This window comes from Fukomys damarensis, unplaced genomic scaffold, assembly GCF_012274545.1.
Source record: "Fukomys damarensis isolate Sample0158 unplaced genomic scaffold, DMR_v1.0_HiC HiC_scaffold_30, whole genome shotgun sequence".
Taxonomy (NCBI): Eukaryota; Metazoa; Chordata; class Mammalia; order Rodentia; family Bathyergidae; genus Fukomys; species Fukomys damarensis.
In genome coordinates, this window is record NW_022900942.1 from 36,124,331 (window position 1) to 36,143,759 (window position 19,429).

A 19,429-nucleotide genomic window follows, 5' to 3' on the forward strand; every position below is an offset into this window, starting at 1 on the left:
CTAACTGGCAGATGGGCCCCGCTGGGTGGACCTTGAGATGTTGGGAAGAGCCCAGCACCCCTGGTGGCCAGGGCCATGAAGCTTCTCTTTCTTCTCATTTATTTCCTTCTGAACAAGCCTTCACTTCGTTCTCAGGGAATGATTGCTAGCACACTCTGTGTGCAAGCAGGCTAAGGACATTTTGTCCCATTTTATTTTATTTTTTAAAAATTAATTTTATTTGTACATTTTAGGTATACAATATAATGACATTCATCACTGGAAATTTGCACCTTTACATGATCTATCTTGGTTCTTATTTTTTCTCCCACCCCCCTGCACTCCCTTCAACCCCTCCAACCCTCCTTATTTACAAAGGCTTTGTTTCCATTTTTTCAATTTCTCATATTAATTCCATTCCCTTCTTTCCTTTCCTTTACCCTGTCCATTTCCCCTTCCCCTTTGCCCCCTTTCTTCCTATTTCACATTATCTATTATACCTTTTAGTCCTCATTTACACTTTCAGTTTCTCACACTAGAGAAACTATTTAGTATTTACACATGTGTATCCTATTTATTTCACTTAAGACTATGGCCTCAATGACATCCATTTAGCTATAAATTTCTCTACTTTCTAATTTTTTATGGCCATTTTATAAAAAAAAAAACAAAAACAAACAAAACACATTTTCTTTATCCAGTCTCCCGTTGATGGGCAACTGGGCTGCTTCTAAGTTTTAACTATTACAAATTGTGCTCCTATGAACATAGGTGCACACGTATCACTGTGATATGATTCTTTTAATTCTTCGGGGAAGATACCCAGCAGAGGAATAGCTGGGTCAAATGGGACCTCCAATCCTAGCTCTTTGAGGTATCTCCATACTGGTTTCCACAGTGGTTGCACCAGTCTACACTCCCATCAAGAGCCTCTTTCCTCACAGCCCTGCCAGCATTTGTTATTGGTCGATTTCATGATAGCTGCCATTCTTTTTGGGGTGAGATGGAAACTTAGTGTTGTTTTCTTTTTCTTTTAGGTATCAGGGATCGAACGTGGGTCCTTGCACTTGTGGGGATGGCAGGCGGCAGCACCACTGAGCTAAGTCCCTGGCCCCTTAGTGTTGTTTTCATTTGCATCTCTTGAATGACCAGTGATGTTGAACATGTTTTCATGTGTTCATTTGCTATTTCTAGTTCTTTGTCTGCGAAGTGTGTGTTCATTCTGTCCCATTTTGTAGATGTACCAGATGAGGCTCAGGGAGGCTAAGTCCCACAGCAGCCTTTCCAGAGTGTGTTGAGCCTGTCCATTCATCCTAGGACCCAGCAGTCACTTCCTGTCTGACTTCCATTGCCTTGAGACTGCTCCTCAGGGCAGCAGGGCTGAATTACCACAGAGCCATCTGTGGCAACAACCACACGAGGCCTAACGCTTAGTTTGGGAAGGAGCTGAGAGGGCTGCTGGAACCACTGGACAAGCCTGGTCCTGGCCTTGCTCCCCAACAATGGAGACCCAGGCTTTCCTGCTCCAGCCATTCACAAAAATTTGCTAGCAGTCACTGGTTGAGCTGGCCAAAACCAGCTCCTCTCTCTTCTGTGTTTGCTGGCGCTGGATTTCGTTGATACCTTTGTCAGGGGCCAGCTGGCTGCTTCCCATGAGACCTGTGGGTTTGGGTTTGGCTGGGCCAGGATGAGCCACTTCTGCTCTTAGCTGCCAGGCAAGGAGGCCGCTTTGGGCCTCAGACACAGGGGTGTGTGGTGCAGGTTGTGGAGACATAGTGAGCACTCCGTGTGACAGCGTGGTACACACAAGAGCAAGCACCCATGTCTGCCTGCGACTGTCTGCTCCGACCCTTGCTCTGGGGATGATGTCTCTGCTCAGTGAGGGGATGGCTTGAAAGATCAGAATAATATTCCATTTGGGCTACTGGTAGCACCTGCCTCTAGAGCAAGAATACCTTTGTGTTCTTTTGGTTTGAGAATGGAAATTATTAGCTTATGCTTTTTCCATCAGTCATTTAGTTTATTCTTTCTTCTTTGTGTTCTGAAATCAGATGTCTTGTTTTACTCTAAGACGCCTCTCTTTTATAAAAAATAAAGTTCTCAGAACACCACCGCTGCAGTTTGGGAGGCGGGTGCTGTAGGGAGAATAACTTCAAATTTTGTTTTAAAAAATGCTTCTTTTTTAACAGCAGTCCAAGTACAGACAAACATCTCTCTGTTCGTTTTTTATTTCATAATCGTTCCCAACTAGATATTCTGAGGGCTGCTGGCTTATTATGGTTCTCTCAATGTCGGACACTTTACCACATAATTTGTAGGTCTGCTTAAAAATTTTTGAAAGCAAAATTCCTAGGGCAAGTGGTTTTAAAGCTATGCATGGGCTCATATTTCATGCCTTCAGGGAAAGTGATGAGTACTTATTACTATCACGGGCTGCTCCACTCCTGCCCACCTCCACATTCTCTACTGCAGCTGATGGGGACAAAATAAGGATCTCCAGCTGAGCTGTAGAGGTACAGTGCTGGAGGAGCTCTCATGCAGCTCAGGGCAGTTTAACTTATCCCCCCCCCCACACACACACGTCAGGGCAGTTTAACTTATCCCAAGCATCTGCAGGCATTTGCAAAACAATGGGGAACCCAAATGAGGGCCATCACGTTGCTGGCTTGGGACAAGGTCATAGTAGCCCATATTAATTGGGCACCCACTATGCATTCCAGGCTGAATGGGATGACAGAAGTCCACTGAGTCCATTCTGCAGGACACTGCTCTGCCAGGTCTATCTAGGGACTGCAGCCTGCTCGGGGCCTGGCTTCTTGTTCCCAGCTGTGCCAGTCTCTCCTGGACAGCACTGAGGATTACTTGAAAGGTTAAGAAACAAGAAAACCAAGCCTCAGAGAGGTTACTTTGTTCCCTTAGGATTGCTTAGCTAGTTAGTGGTGAGGCTTGTGTTAGAACTCAACTCTGTGTTTCTATTCTAACTTGTTGTCTAAAACACTATCTGACTGGGCTTTACCATCATTTATGGAGGGCACTGTTACAAGGTTTAGGCAACTGAATCACCTTTTGATTGCTAAGGTTATTGTCATCATCATAGTGGTAACAGCAGCCACACATCTGACCCTTTCACAGTACTCTTTCTGGGCTGGTCTACCCTCCACCACGTCTTCCTAATGATCTAAAAAAGACAGGGCTAGGGCACATCAGGAATACTTCTGGCACCCTGGATGGCCAGCCATACTACAAACTCTTGAGTACATGGCTCTTTCTTTGTTCAGAGTTGGACAGGGAACAGTTCAAGAGGGAGTTCTCTGCCAGCCAGGGCCCAAATTCATGTAAGAAGTTTGGGAGAGCATTTCACTACAAGAATCAACACCTGGGAACCAGATGTGTGGGATGCTTCTGCTGGAGATGCAAGTGTCTCCCTGGCCCTCTGCATCTGCAGGCAGAGGAGCCCATTCACCCCAGCTGCTGAATGAATGAATGAGTGAATCGTGGGGGAAAGGCTAGTTCACTGATTCAACTTGCTTTGAGATTCAGCTCCATCTGGAGGTTAATCAGAGATGTCAGTGGGCTTGCCCAAGGCCACAGAGCTCCCGGAACATTTAGAAGGAAAGTAGGGATCATGTGTGCTTGCGTGCATGTGTGTGTGTGTGTGTGTGTGTGTGTGTGTAAGAGAGAGAGAGAGAGAGAGAGAGAGAGAGACAGAACAGGCTCAGCTGCTCCTAAGAAGCCTCTCAGTCCTACAGGGCTTCAATCTGGACAGGGTCCAGATTAATCCAGGATCTCACTACTGACCCACCAAGTGTCACTGTGATTACAGTCTGTATTTGCGGTACCCCATCTCTGCTGCTGCTGTCCTCTGTGTTCCTCTGATGCTCAAAGCATTCCCTCTTCCACATGAGGCAGAACCCTCTCTAAATCTCCTTGGGCTCTGGCATGGAGCTGAAGCAAGGACTTTGGTGTGCAGGGCTGCCACCTACATGGAGCTAAAAATCCCTGTGGGAGAGACAGACTCTTACCCACCAGTTACAGAAAATGGCATCTTCTACAACTAGGGACAGCACTGCCCGTGGCCTTGTCCTACTCTAGGGACTTAGAGGCAGGGAAGGCCACAATGTGTGGAACCAAGTACAAATCCAGATGTGGGTCCCTTATTAAAAAACTATTGAGAATTCCAAGATGGCCACAATCAGAGCATTAAACCCTTCTGAGCAGGAGTCCCTGTACATTTGCACAGGCTGAACACCCAAGAAGCCTGACCTGCCCAGAGTGCTGCTCCCTAGGCAATGGAACTGGACCTGAGATCATAAGAATTCAGAATAACAGTAATAAAAGTATCCAACATGTATAGAATCCAGTGTGCCAGGCATGGCTTCATGGGAGAGAGGTATGATCATTCATCCCATTTTACAGAGAGGTCAGTAAGGTTTAGAAAGGGTAAGCAACTGCCCTGAGGCCACACAGTTTGCAAGTGGTGAAGCTTGGGCTTGAGCTCAGGTGGTTTGGCCTTAGTATATGTGGCCCCAACCACTGTGCTTTCCTGCTCCAAGTTTCTGAGGCCCATTCCAGATCCCAAGGGCCCAGGCAGCCTAAACATTGTTGCTGAGCCATGAAAGCCTCAATCTAGGGGACCCCAGGCCTTGGCCAGAGTCACAGGGGAGGGACTGTGGCTGTTCTGTGATAGCTGGGTGCTGAAGTATAGGCTGGACAGGCGGAACCCATGGCAAAGGGCAGAACAGGCCCAGAGCAGGGCGGGGAGAGCCTGGTGGCTCCGGATGGGGTGTGTGCAAGGCCCGCCTTCCAGCCATGGCTCCACTGGGTCTGGGGAAAACTGCAGAAGCCACGCGTGGCCCTCTAGTTCTATTTGTGCTGGGAACGATCCTTTCCCCACCACAGTCTGCAGAGCCTGTGGCTGGGCCTGTGGTACAGGGCTGGGGGCCTGGGTTTTGGGGTGGTCCCTGGGCTTCACTGCTGCTCTGTTGAGGAGGGAGGGCTGAGCAGTGGACTCTGACACTGTTGTCAGCTGGGGATTGCACCAAGGCCCAGGGACAGTGAGCCAGGTTTAAGACTCTTGCGGAGCTGCAGAAGAATTTCAGGAGCCTGCTCTCATTCCTGCCGGAAACCCAGGGCACTGGGCCTACCTTGCCCAGCACCAATTTGCTGGGCGGCCTTGGCCAACTACACACCTCCCTGAATCTCAGTGTTGCCAACTACAGAATACGAACAACAAGCCCCACTTCAGGCACTTCTTAGGGCGGGTTCCCACTTTCTTGATGGTTCCTGCCTGGACCACAAGGCTCATCTGAGTTTACAATGAAATAAAGCCCGGGAAAGCCTTTGGGGAACAAAGGCACATTATAAATACGAAGTATTATTTTTGTTCCAGAGTGAATCAGGCATTCCAAGAATCCTCGGCCTCAAAGTCCTGAGGCAGCGTGATGTCATGGGAAGAGTACGCGGCTGCCCTGGGGAGCTGTCAGCCCCACGTGAACCTGGAGGAACACTTCCAGGGGAAGGCCCTCGCCCTTCCGCTCAGCCTAGTCAAGTCCCATAGGCTCCTAGGTCCAGCCTGTGGACCCTCACTGCAGCCTGCTGGTGAGTCTGGGCATCCCCCAAGCTATACAGGAGTCTGAAGTGGGGACTCTGGAGCCAGATCCCTAGAGTTCAAATCCCAACACTACACTTCTAGCTCTGCAATTTTCAATAAATTCCTTAACCTCTCTGGGTCTTTGCTTCTTTCATCTATCAAATGAGGACAAACAGAAAGCCCATCTCACAGGGGTCTTTGAGTTTTAAAGGAGTTGAGGTTATAGCTGTATTAATTATTGCTTGCTTGTAGTAATGTTATACTGTGGGCTTTCCAAGCCAATATAGCATAAATGTTACAGATAAACATTGTGTATCCACAGTGTTGGCAAGAGAAATGAGGTTGCCCCAAATGTCAAGAGTGAAGGAAGAAACCCCAGGGTGTCTAGCTTCTGGCTCCTCCTCTAATTCTGGCCACTAAGGGCTGTGCTTTGGCTACAGTTTTCTCTAGAAAAACCTTTCATCACTAAGCACCCTCCATTATTATCCCTGACAGATGTTGCCCAAGGGGTAGCCACAGGCTTGGAGACCACATTTAGTGATCTCCTTACCCCAGCCCAACCCTGGCCACCAGTGTTCACTCCAGATCACCTTGGCAGCCTGGCCAAGGGCTGCAGTTGGCTCTGTGCCATCTCACTCCACAAGCTTCTGAATTCTGATGGCCCCTGCCGGACTTAGCCTTTGCCCTATTTTAATGTCACCATCTCTGTTTAGTAGCCTCTATCTACCAGGAGCAGCTAGGATGATGATGTGGGGAAGGTGGAGAGGAAGTCCCTTACATGTTGCTTTGAAACCCATGTGTGAACAATCACAACCTCTCTGGGGCTGGGGCTGGGTGGCCTAAGCAGGGAAGGCTCTGTGGGGGCTCACTGAATGGTGGAGATTTCTCACAGGGAGGCCGGCCCCTAGTGCAGGGGGCAGCCTGGAAATGTAATGAGCTTCCTGTTCCTGACAGATCCAGTCTCTGGGCTGTAGTGCAGTCCTATGATTTCAAGTCCCTCATCTGCCCATCCTGAGATCAGTACTTCATCCAGGACACCTTCTGCTCCTCAGCAGCCTCCCTAGGAGTCCTCAGTGGGCTGCATGATGCCCACTGACACCTTGGGGAATGAGTGCTTGTCCCCACCTAACTGGCTGGTTTTAGACAAGTCACCTTACCTTGATGCCCCTCTATGGTCATATCAATCAAACCGCTCTCACAACATCTGTCCATGCAGTGGCATAAGGACAAGATCAGTAGATGCCTGGCCTTAGCCCCTCATTCCAACCTTCCCAGGTATTTTCTGCGTCCATCCCCCCAATCTATCCCTGGGGCTTCCTGCCTCCATTCCTACTCTCACAGCTGGAGTAAGCGTGGAGTGGACAGATGCACTTGAGCACAAGGTGCAGTAAGGTTACTGAACTCAGGGGCATTGCTACTTGCTTACCCATTCCCAGATCTCCCCTCGCCCTTTATCCCACCTTATCTGTGGTTCACTTTCTATGGTTTCAGTGCCCTCATCAACTGTGTAGTCTGACAATAAGAAACGGGAAATTCTAGAAACCAATGATTTACAAGTTATAAGTTGCATGCTTTTCTGAATACCGTGATGAAATCTTGTACCCTCTTCTTTGGTTCCATTCAGGATGTGAATCATCCCTTGGTCCCATGTATCCACATTTATATGCTACCTACTTGGTAGTCATTTAGCAGCTGCCTGTGATCAGATTGCCCACTGTGCTGTCACAGTACTTGTTCAAGTAACCCATATTTTATTAACAATGATCCTAGAACACAAACGTGGCCATACAGTATTGGCAATTTGGTTATGGCAAAGAGAAGCCATAAAGTGCTTCTTTTAAGAGAAAAGGTGAGTGTTCCTGACATAATAAGGAAAGAAAAAGGCTGTATGATGAGGTTGGTAAGATCGACATTAAAAATAAATTTCTCTGTGAAATTACAAAAAAGGAAAACCAAATCTATATAGTTTTGTTGTTGTACCTCAAACTGTGGAGTGAGGTACACAGTGTGCCAAGTGCCTAGTGACCTACCTGGCTTCATCCCATAATTCCAGCATCCCATGAGTACAAGAAGGGCGAACACAGTATAGTAAGGTATCCAAGAGTGAAAGTTGGCTTTTACATCGCCCCCACCCCCAACAGGAATCGAGCTCAGGACCTTGCACTTGCCAGGCAGGCATGGTGCCACTGAGCTACATCCCTGGCCCTCACATAACTTTTATTAGAGACTATTGTCACAATCATTTTATTTTATTATTATTTATTATTGTTAATCTTTTTCAGTGCCTAATTTATACATTAAACTTCATTATAGAAAAAAACCTAGTATACAGTGTTCTATATTATCTGGAATTTCAGGCTTCTCCTGAGGAGCAAGGAGATCTTAGAACTTAGCCTCCCTAGATAACGAGGGAATACTCAGATTTAATGAACACATTTGTGGTTCCTACCTGTGGGGGACACACGTGTTCCCATCTAATCCTCACAACAACCCTGGGGAGCCTTTTACCCCCAAGGAGACTTCCAGGACCTGTTCTGGGTTCCCCTCTTGGGCCCCTGGGGTCCATGTTCTTCATGCTGAGTGGCCAACCCACATAACTCTTCCAGGAAGAATTCCTCAATGCCATTTAAACAAGCCTACAGTAGTAGGAAGAACTGAGTTACACACAGTGCTGGGTGCTTGGGACTAGTGAAAACAGTTGCTTTCTCTATGACTAACCAGCTCATGGGGTGAACTGCAGCTGAAGACAAGTTAGGAAAAGCGGGGAAAAAAAATCCAACTTCCTTTCCCCCAGACTTTCTACATTAGGAGTTACCCAAGTTTCCCAGCCAGTGCAACCTGCTGAGGAGCTTGCTGAGGTGAGGAGATGGGGTGTTGGAGGTCTGGCCCTGGCCAGAAAGCTGGGGTCTATAGGTCTCTCCACAACTACGTTTGAATATTACTCCTTTGTGATCACATCAGATCTGATGAATAAATGGCAGTGAAGGAACAGAATGAGACACTGCCTCTTTGGCTGGCCTCTCCCAAAATTAGAATGGAACAAGACTTCACTCTTTTCACCCCAAACTGACATCACCAGACTCTGGCATGTCTGCTGTGTGCAGGGGCTTAGGCAGCTGCAAGACAGCATTCCTGTCCTCACGCATCTTAACATCTTGTGGCAGGACCACTGTGTCACTCAGAAAAGCCATTAGCAACAGTGTGAGGCCAGCCTGGATGTCTCATGAGTTCTGTAGGTGAAGTCAGGAAGGCTTCCTGGAGGAGATGGGTGATGGAGGGACACAGAGGGAGAGGAACGAGGAGCAGAGACACATGGTAGTGACGGAGGGTACAGACAGGAAAGTGGGGGTGGGAGAGACACCCAAAGTTCTGCATAGAAGCTGCAGTTCCACCCTGTGTCAGAGGCCAGAGACTAGCACTAGGTCTTCCAGCCTTCTGCATCTGTATGAAAGGACCATGACCACAGGGAGGTCCCCCCTCTATCTACCATTCTCAGTGGCCATGACTCTCATTTCACCACACACTGATCCAACATCTTTGCTGAAGTGTTTCTCCTTATCATCTTCATCCCTGCAAGCCTGGCCTCCTCTCTTTCCAGGAAGAACAACCAGAGAGCTCCGAGACTGCCTATCCTGTGCCTGAGATTCCCCACCATCAATCAAGGCTATCACTGCTCTCTCATTCTAGCTGGAGTGAACATTACAGGACAGGAAAGAAGGGAAGAAAGCTTCAACACCCTGCATGGACTGTATTTTAACGCCTAAGCAAGCTGTGGGCCTGGGATTTTAAAAATGAGCACCCTAGGGAAGGCACATTCAAGAGGGAAACTCTGGAACCTGGGTACTTCTCAAAAGGCAGGCAGGTATTAAGGCTGTGCGTGGGACTGGAAAACTGCAGAGCCAGAGCTGAAAGGGATCTGTGAGACACTGTGCTCTTCTGCTTCAGCCCAGCCCTAGAGAGGACCTCAGGCCCTCTGGGCCAGTCCTGGGAGGCTCTTGGAAGGGCCCTCAGGTAAAGCAAAGATGTCCCCATACCAGGTAGCAGAGGAACCAGGATAGCTCTGGAGCTGCCCAGGTTTTGTGGGTAGTGGAGTTCTACCGAGCTTGCAGGACATCCAGGGCACCTGCCTCTCTCCATTAGCCATCTCATCTCATCTCAGCCGCCCTCCTGGGACAGCCTTCTCCTCTCTCAACTTCATTACTGTCGAGTTTGCTTGTCCCTAAAGGGCCATTTGTTCCATCCTGGGAAGGAGAGGAAATGTGAAATGAGTTGGCTGGAGCAGAGCCTCCCTTGGGGCACATTCTTCATCCAGGTCTGATGTGACTGATGAGTCCGTGGTGAGATGTTACCACAAGGGAGGAGCCAGCAACAGCTTGACCCACAGCACGAGCCCAGACTCCAGCCTGCCCATCTCAGGATATGGCTGCCCAGTGATGGTTTCTCGGGCCAAAACCTTTCAAAACATAAGGGGCTTGTAGCACGATGCTGATAATCTTTACTCTGAGCACCTACTCAGCCAGGCTTCAGGAATGTGTTCTAGGACACTGGGTTAGGTTTCAAGGAGGTCCTTCCCTGGACCCCATATGCTGGAGTCCCAGGCCTTAGGATGCTGAGTTTAAAACTAACCAAAAGCCAAATATGGTGGTGCACACTTGTCATCCCAGTACTCAGGAGGATTCCAAGTTCAAGCCCAGCTTGGGTTACACATCGAGTTCAAGGCTAGCCTGGGCCACCTAGTAAGACCCCGTCTCAAAATAAAACCAAACAACTTCCTCTCACAGTAAAGAGCCAACTAGTAAGTTGAGGAGGAATGATGGAATAGGTAGCCATTTGGCAACCAATATAATAATGTTTCATCAATGGGCTGGGGATTAGCTCGGTGGTTCTGCCATCTGCCTTGCAAGTGCAAGGTCTTGAGTTCAATCCCTGGTACCAAAAGAAAAAAAAAAAGTCACACACAAAAGTTTGTTTCATCAAAAGAGGCCATGGGGGGCAGGGGATTTGACTCAGTGGTTCTGCAGCCTGCCTTGCAAGTGCAAAGGCTCAAGTTTTGATCCCCAGTACAAAACAACAACAACAAAACAAACAAACAAATAAACAAAAGAGGCCATGGGGTAAAAGTTTGAGGAAAAATAGAATATTGGCATAGTTTCAAATGATCTCCCCACAAGGTATTCTTAATTACAAAGGGAGAGCTTACCACTTGATAGTGGAGAAATTGGGCAGGTACCACTTTAACCAGGTAGTCAAAGTTAACCTCACCAGTCCTGGGATTAAAAGACTGTGATTGTGATCATTACACTGTAGCGATGAAAAGTCTTTGTTTTAAAGAAACACCTTGTAAAGCATTCAGCAGTAAAGGGCATTGTTTTGGCAGCTTAACTCTCAGACCAGCCAGAAAAGAATGTACATGGGAGACAGAATATAATGTTAACAACTGGGGCAATCTAAATGAAGGTGAGGCAAGAAATCTTTGTGTGATTTTTGCAACTTTTCTGGGAGATTGAAATATTACCTGAATCAAAAGTTTTTAAAAAGGAGTAGTAGGCTTTGGTTAAAGCGGGGACACAGGGAGCTTCTAGGGAGGCAGAGGTAGAAGGATCACAAGCTCAAGGCTATCCTGGGTAACTTGGCAAGACCCTGTCTCAAAAATGAAACAGAGGCATGGGGATTTAGCTCAGCAATAGAATACTCCCGGGTTCCCTAGGATCACAAAAAGGCACACAGAGAGGGTAGTCTTAGAGAAAATGGCAGCCTTGACAAAGACTTGAAACTTTTCTGTGGGGGGGCAGTTTTTAACGTACCAGTCCAATCAGATAAAACACAAGAAAATAGACCAACAAGGGCCTTGCTTTACTATGCAGGACGTAAAATGTATAGACCCCTTACCTTATGGGTGCCACTAACTGCTCTGGACACAGCTATCTGTGCTTGTGGGTATTTCAGACCCTCAGAGAGCACACTGGGATGAAAGTGTCAGGGCAGTCTGAAGGGCCCTAGGAGCACCCTGAGCACCAGCATCCCCTGGAGCATGTCTGCTTGTCCTCTTGGATCACATTTAGAAAGTCAAAACTCCCAAAGCAAGATGCCTCTTCGGGGTGGGGGGCCCTCTATGGTCTTGTCATTGTACCTGCTCCTTAATGAATACAGGAAAGATGGGTTCTTAACCCATGTGGAAACTGGGGCAGTTAAGGGGTCTGCCTGGTTGATCCTGGCTCAAATCTTTTAGACTTGAGAACTCCTCTCTCAGTAATATGGTATCTCATAAACATTCTAAAGTTGAAAAAGTATAAGATAAAGAAGTTATTGATATCAAATATAGCTGTTTGATTGGTACATTATTGGAAGTGAATTATAAGGCTTATGTTTAACACTGACATTAAAACATACATGAATAAGGGGGAGAAGGGAGGGCAGGGATAAGGGGAAAAAATGAGAACCAAGGCCGGTCATGTAAAGGTACAAGATCCCAATGATGAATGTAACTGTACTAAATATCTAAAATGTACCAATAAACTCAATGAGAAAAAAAAAAATCCATGAATAGAAGTAAACTTGAACTTTCCCCCAACTATCAAGTGATGCATCCTCCTTTCTTCATGGTAAACAAGTTATGAAAGCAAAAGCATCATTTTCTACAAAGAAATTTCAAAATGACATATCTCCATTACATTGTGGCTTTGGCACCAGATACACACTAAACTGGAGGCTAAAGTTTGACTATATAAGGCATAAGAAGAAACAAAAAAACAAAAATTGATTTCGTGGCTCACTGTTTGGAATTCTGGAATTTTATGGTCTTTTTAAAAAAAAGTAAGTAAAATACTCTTGCTTTGTTTCTAAATGACAAGGCCAAGAGTTTTCAGGAAGCGCTCACAATTGCGTCTGCCCAAATAGCATGCAATGGGAGTGAAAAGCAGTCAGGTGGATGTTACCTCCCATCCTCTGCTCTGCAGGCTACAGAAGAGATGTTTGTCCAGATGGATGAGCCTTTTGGTCCTGCAGTGCACCCAGATGCAAATGTGCAGAATTATTACCACTTACATATTCCTCAAGAACCAGCCTTTTATAATCTGTGTTCTTGAATGCTTCCTGCCTTTAGCCAACAGTCCATTATGGGTAAAAATTAAGTATTTTACTGAGTAAAAATAATTTAAAACTACATAATGGTGAAAACCACTAGAGTGACTCTTGGAGCTGTGAGTGGTCAACTGGCCAAGGTGCTGGCTCTGTGGTGGGTTCCTGCAGCCTCCATTAAACCTAGTGTTCCCTGGATGCCAGTGGGGAGCCTGGGTGCCAATGGGGAGTGCTGTGTTACCCTGGAAGTAGAAGACACCTGCGGAATAGTGGTAAGGGCCAGAGTCTGGCCACTTTCTTAACGTATATACCTGGGTAAAGAGGTTATTAGTTTGTGCCTCAGTTTCCCAAAAGTGCAACGGGGAAAGACAATGATAAAGATAATTGCTTAAGGTTCTGCAGATTGAATGAGCTATCCCTTGATCATGCCTGACACAGACCAGAGATCAATATGTAGCTCCTGCCACTTCTGTTGCCACTGCTTTACTTGGAACAAGGTGGTGACAAAGTGAGACTCCAGGCATGGTGCTCTCACTTTCTCTGTAAATCGGGAGGCCTGAGCCCAGAAGCACTTCCTCTGGTATCCCCAGGTTTCTTTGGCAGAATTTATGTCCTTCCGGGGACCTCAAGTCTACAGCTCCATGGGTACGTTCACAGGGTTTGGGTTCTCCAGATCACCCTCGGAGAGCTTCAAGATTTGGGTCTCAGCCCCTTCTGGGTACTGCCTTGGTCACCCAAGTCCAAGAGGAGGGCCCTCTGTCTGTCCCTGGTAGCTCTTCTAGAGTTGATGTCCACATTTTGATGTGGAACCCAAGGCTTATCCCTGGCAGCAGGTGCAACCACAGGGCTCTGCTGCCCACTGCTTAGTTCACTTTGCCCAGGGCCAGGCTGGCCTGGAGATGACAGTTCAGGTTCTTGCTGTGGATCCTGAGCCCTGGGAAGTGGTTATGAGCATGAGGATGAGGAGGGCCAGTGCAGAGGGCAGAGTTGGGCCAGCAGGGGTGACTGGGACCCATCCCATCCCATGCTATTTTGCCCAACAGAGGGCAAGGTCTTCCAACGGGGCCAACAAAACATCTTCCCAGAGGTCCCTTGAGTAAGGATTCTGTCCCTCACAAAGGTGCCCAGGCCATGGTGTGCAGGCTTGGACTACAGTTGAGCTTGCTTCTCAGATACCCAGTTTCCCTCCAGGGCCTATCTTGGCCTAGGCCAGTGAGGGTGAACCTTCTAGAACTTTCAATGATATAAACATCTCCTTGGGCACATGTGCCAAAGGTTCGTCACTACTGGCCGAGGCTAACTCTCCCCACCATTCCCTTCACTCCAATCTGAAGGCACCTAAATCATGTCAATCTTACAGGTGCTGAGGGTATGAGTAGAAATGAATACCACTCTGGTGACACTCAGAATTTCAGCGCTATGAACCTGGGGCAAGAAAAGCCTTTGAGACAGAGTGACCAGCCATCCAGAATGGATGGTGGGAGCGGACTTCCTTTCTGCTGCTTCAGATCTGAACTCTGATGCTAGAACCTCTTGGGTTATCTAAAGGACTTATGTCTGGGCTATGGTAAGAAGGCCCAAGGGAGGGCGGTAGAACAGATAGCTGGACATGACTAGAATCATGGAGGAGTGAGAGGTCTCAAGAGGATAATGGAAGTAATTTTGGGCAGGGTTACCTCCCTGTCCATTCGTTCATTTACTCATTAGACACTTGCTGAGCATCTGCTATGTGCCAGACAGTGCTCTAGGCACCAGAGAAAAATCTGATGAAAATGCATTGCCCTTTTGGAGCTTGTCATGTGGCGGGAGACATAGTAATAACAGACACATGCACTAGGTAGTGTCAGACCTGCACTAGGTAGTGAAATTCTATGGCACTAGGAAGCCTGGAAGGAACATCTGGATGGTAGCACATGTTGGGGGCATCCCTGGTAGGGTAGCACTTTTAGGCAGTATAGTTAAGACAGGTCTAACTGATACTGAGCCATTATGGTGGGCAGAAAGAGAGGAACCATATACATATCTAGGAGAGGAGTGATCCAGGTAGAGGGGACAGCAAGTGCAAAGGCTCTGCAGTAGGAGCTTGCTAATGTATTCAAGGTCCCCAAGGAGGCCACTGCAGCTGGACACAGGGAAAGGGTGCAGCACATAATAAGAGGGGTGACAAGAGCCACACCATCCAGGGCCTTGCAGACCATTGAAAGGACACTGTCCCATATCCAATATGAAACGAGGAACTACTGGAGGGCTCCCTACAAAGCAATGACCTTTGAAAGGGCACAGTCAAAGAGACCTATGGTGCTATGGGAATAATCCCCAGGCGAGCCAGAGGAGCAGGAAGAGGATAAGATGCTGGGGGAATTCTGATCTGATTTTAAAGTGGCAAGAATGGGTTGGGTATAAGATGTCCCCAAGGCATTTGAGTAAGAGGTAAAGAGTCCCAAGAATTCCACGCACAGCAGCTTATAAGAGAATGGATCATTTTGTGGTTTGTTCCTGTTCCAAATGTCAAGAACTCTGGTTATTTATGATAGAGAGGGTGGGGCCTTGTTAAATGTTGGAAGAGATAACAGGGTAGGAGCTGGAGACCCAAGTTTTATCCCAGTTCTACCAATAGCAAGTGTTTGACTTTGGGGAGTACAGTTGTGCAAAATAAGGAGCTTGGATAAGATGACTTTCATGGGCCCTGAAAGCAGACAGTGCAGATAATAAACAGAACATTTGAAGATAGTGATTCCAGCTTATTCCTGGTCAAGCCACTGAAGGAGCCAACTTGTTAGGGGTAGGAGGTAAAGACAAGAGTTCAGGGTACATCACTGGTTTTTCTGCATGGTGGCAGCACCAGTCTTCTAAGGGACAAAGAGACATGTGGTGAGCAATGGAGATGGGGATATGAGCATGTAAACAGGGCCCAACAGGGAACAGCAAGTTGAACAAATGCATACTTCTGTGGAATACACAGCTGCCTGATTGTGGATGCAGCAACTAACTGGTCAGATGGCAGAGGGTGACCAACCCCCAGAGATGAGAAGGTCAAGCCCTGGAGGCCTGGCCCGCCCCATAGGACTCCTCTGACTCTCTTCCTGCCTGAGCCTGGGCCCATGTCAGCTTCCTCAGGAGGGCTGTTTAAGGCTAGGGGGTGGGGGTCACCAACCACAGAGGGACAGATCCAGAGAGTTCCCAACCCACAGAGTTTCTTTTTTCTTTCCTCTACTGTGAAAATTTCAAGTCTTGAGACATTCTTCTATATGTTTTTCCTTTTCCCTCCATGGCCGCTACCACAACTCACACATGTAGAGGTGAGAAGCCAGGAAATAAATATGTCCAAAAGGAAAAGCACTGGATGATCAGGAAAGAGCAAGACTCTAGGCCACCCCAAAGTGGCAGCCCGGGTGGAGCTTTCCACTAAACTGTGCATCACACATTCCTGCTCAGAGGCTTCTCCCAAGATCCATCCACAGCTTGGGCTTCCGCTCTGTGCAGTGGGAGGAAGAAGGGGCCCCAGGCCCCAGGGACATTGTGGTATCTGCTGAGTGGCCTTTGAGCACGCTGAGTACAGAAGGATGGAGCCTGGAGAGGAGCAGGCATTGGTCCAATCCCCTTCCCCTTCCCCTTCCTGATCACCAAGCTCTTTAACCACAGCCCTGAGGAAAGTGCGGGAGGGGGGCCCACTTTCTGCACTGACCCAGTCTTGACTCAGTGTATCTTGGAAGGCAGAAGAGGAGGTCTGGACGCTCCCACCCAGAGGCAGCTCAGTAATTGCAGGTTTTCATAACACTCCGGGAAGGAACAGTTGCTGCTATGGAGAAGCCAGGGAAAATGCTTCGTGGCAACCATTCCCAGGAATGAGGCCATCCTAACCACCAGACCACCCTGGTGTGCCCTTTCCAACTCTTCCACTTCCCACGACATCCGGGATCACAACTAGCCCAGCCCTCTTCTGTTCTTCCCTCCACAAACATTTCTGGAGTGTTTACTAGTTCTGCCCTGGGTGGATGGGCCAGGGCTCCCGGGAAGGACCTCAGATAGAATGGGAGCACCAACCCTTCCTGTCAGACCTACAGGCCTAGATGGTTCACATTCTGATCACAACCAAAAACAATCACCAGCAAGCATTGTACAGACTCCAGCATTGTACAGAGCTTGGGCCTAACAGGGGAGCGTGCGGCTCTGAATCCCGATAAAAAACCCAAAGAAGGGACAGGGATTTAGCTTAGTGGTTTGGTGTCCTGCCTTGCAAGCGCAAAGACCCGAGTTCAATCCCCGGTACCAAAACAAACAAACAACAAATAACAACAAAACACAACCCAGTGTCCAGACAGCTGTAGATACAGAATCTGTCCAGGTGTCCTGTCCTCACCTCCTGTTTCCTCCTCACCTCCTGATTCCTCTTTCTCCCCACTGTCCATGTGCAGCTTCCTGTCTCATCTTTCCCCACCCACAAGATACTGCCTCCTCCAGCATCCTCCAATGCCACAAGCCTTTGCACCTGCTGCTCTTCTAGTGACAAGCTCTCTTAGCTGTGCCACCCACACATCCACACAATAGCATGACGGATGCAGCAAGAGCATGGCACATGGGGTCCATCTCATTGCTGGCTTTGCAGGAGCTCCAAAATGGACCACCTCCCTGCTGTGCTGTCTCTGCAGTCCCTCAAAGTGTCCTCTGTAGTCAGGCCAGCTTGCTCACTGTCGCAGAACACAGGGCATGCAGGTCTCACCTTTGGACCTTTGTGGATGCCTGGTCAGTTACCAGAAATGTTCTTCTCTTGCCCTCTGCCTGTTGTACTGAAGGAATAGACCAAGTTCAACTGTCTAGGACACTGTTAAAGGTTTCCTGGTCACATACATACATAGACATAAAACAGATACACAAACTCATATGCACACAAACACTGTACTCATGCACATAGACATGCATATGACACACAAAAATGCACAGGTACACACATGTGTATGCACCAAACATACACACAAACATACACCAGCAATGTGTTACTATTAAGTGAAGACTTATCAGTATGTCCTAACTTCCTTTCTGGCTAAGTTCCTTGAGTGCCTGGCCTTGTAAGAAACACTTACCAAGATTCCCTTACTGACCAAAGCCACCTTCTCCAGCCCCCAGTTAACTCTCTGACAGGGGTTGGTGCAGGGCACTGCTCCCACCACCCTGGGGACCATGAGAAACTAGACAAACATTGTGAAGTGCTTCAGCCTCTGAAAGAAAGCTTTCCTTCCTCAACCAGGGTGCTGTCCTGGTGAGGAACAGGCTGAAAAAAAATCCCCAGGCACCCTAGGGTTCAAATCATTTCACTGTAATTAATCTGGCATTGTCTCTGACCATAGGAGGGAATCCTGGTATATTTCTAGTGGGCAGTCATTGCCAAAAGGTGCAGCCCTTTTGAGAGGGTCTATCCACTCCCTGTCTCTGAGGATGCAAGTAGGGCCCAGAGGTCCCTCATCCAGTCCTACTCCTGTTGGTTCTTCCCATGGTGAACTTGAGCCTGGGCTCACAGGGCAGGCATGCAGAGGAAGAAGGAGCCACAATCCCTACTGGCTTTGCCGAATGACTCTTCTGGAGCAAGGTCCAGTTCTGCTTCCACGGACACCTTTTACTGGACCTTAGGTTTCCACACCTTCATCAGAAGGAAGATCTTTCAACATGAATAGAGGAGTGTTAGGGTGTAAAGCAAGGCCAGAGACTCAGAGAAGGAATATTTTGGTTATGACTTCCTGGGGGAGCTAGAGGCCAGCGCTGTGAGATGGGCTGGGAGGTCACCTGGCTTGAAGGAGACTAGGCAAGCTGACTTCTTTCACAGTGCTGCTCAATTCTGCTCTGACTAAATGAAAACTCTGGGAGAACTGAGAGAATTTACTTCCTTCTCAAGGGTCCAAGTTGCTCTGGGCCTCCCCGGACACACTAAAATACCAACCCAGAATGAACTCATTGAGGCTGATCTGCCTCTGCCAGACACAGCATCCTTCTTATTCCTTGCCAGCGAAGATGCTCCTTGGGACCTGGGTAAGCTCTATCAGTGTTCTCAAGAACCCCTCTCTGGTTCCATAGTCAGGCTCCCTGCAGGGCAGTAGTTGGCATCCAGGCAGTTAGTGCCAAACAGGCAGGCAGGGCCCTGGTGCCACCTTTAGGGGCCCACACTGGAGTTTCACTTCCACTTCTACCTCTACCACCCCACACAGCTCCAGGGTGCCTCTCCATCCCTCCATACTCTTCCCCACCATCTGCAATCTTCCAGTTGATAAAGCAGGCCACAGAGGTGTCTGTGTGCCCCAGGGTTTCTCTCTGCCTCGGGCAGCAATGCTCTGGGAGGGGTCATAGGGAGTATGAAATTTTAACCTAAAAGGGCATGGATCTGCTAGAAGTTCAGGCCACAAGGCTCCTGGGGCTCCTCTCCTTCTACCTTTTCCTTCCCCTTTCTCCTCACACCTATCTACCTCTGGTTTCTCCTCCTTTTCCTCCTTCTTCCCTCTCTTCCTCTTCTGATGTAGATCAAATGTCTATGGCAAACACAAGAGGTTTTTTCTGAGGTTTCACATGAATAAAACCCTGAGATGGCTGCTCACAACAGTGGGTGCCTTTTCCTATCCACACACAAGTTGGAGGCCTGGGTGGCCCTGTCTCTCCTAGCTTGGCTAGAGAGGTAGGGAGGGTATCTAAGGAACAGGGCTGTGTTGGCTGGGCTGTTTGTTTGGAAGAGAGGCAACATTATGATGTGAAAGACTTAAGGAGGGTAAATAAGAAGCCTTGTGTTCAGCAGGGACTGGA

The 19,429-nt window shown here is 48.1% G+C and overlaps 1 protein-coding gene and 1 long non-coding RNA gene across 16 annotated transcripts in view; one reads left to right on the forward strand and one right to left on the reverse strand.

The window, feature by feature from the left end:
- The window catches only part of LOC117283758, an 88,396-nt gene extending 78,199 nt beyond the window's left edge, over window positions 1-10,197 (forward strand). Inside the window, exons 2-3 of the long non-coding RNA XR_004514785.1 lie at window positions 5,369-5,577; window positions 9,168-10,197. This is a non-coding gene — a long non-coding RNA (uncharacterized LOC117283758). The remainder of the gene's footprint in view (window positions 1-5,368; window positions 5,578-9,167) is intronic.
- Window positions 1-19,429, reverse strand: part of Ctif (cap binding complex dependent translation initiation factor) — a 296,184-nt gene that overhangs the window by 96,725 nt on the left and 180,030 nt on the right. The gene's annotated exons all lie outside the window — the stretch shown is intronic.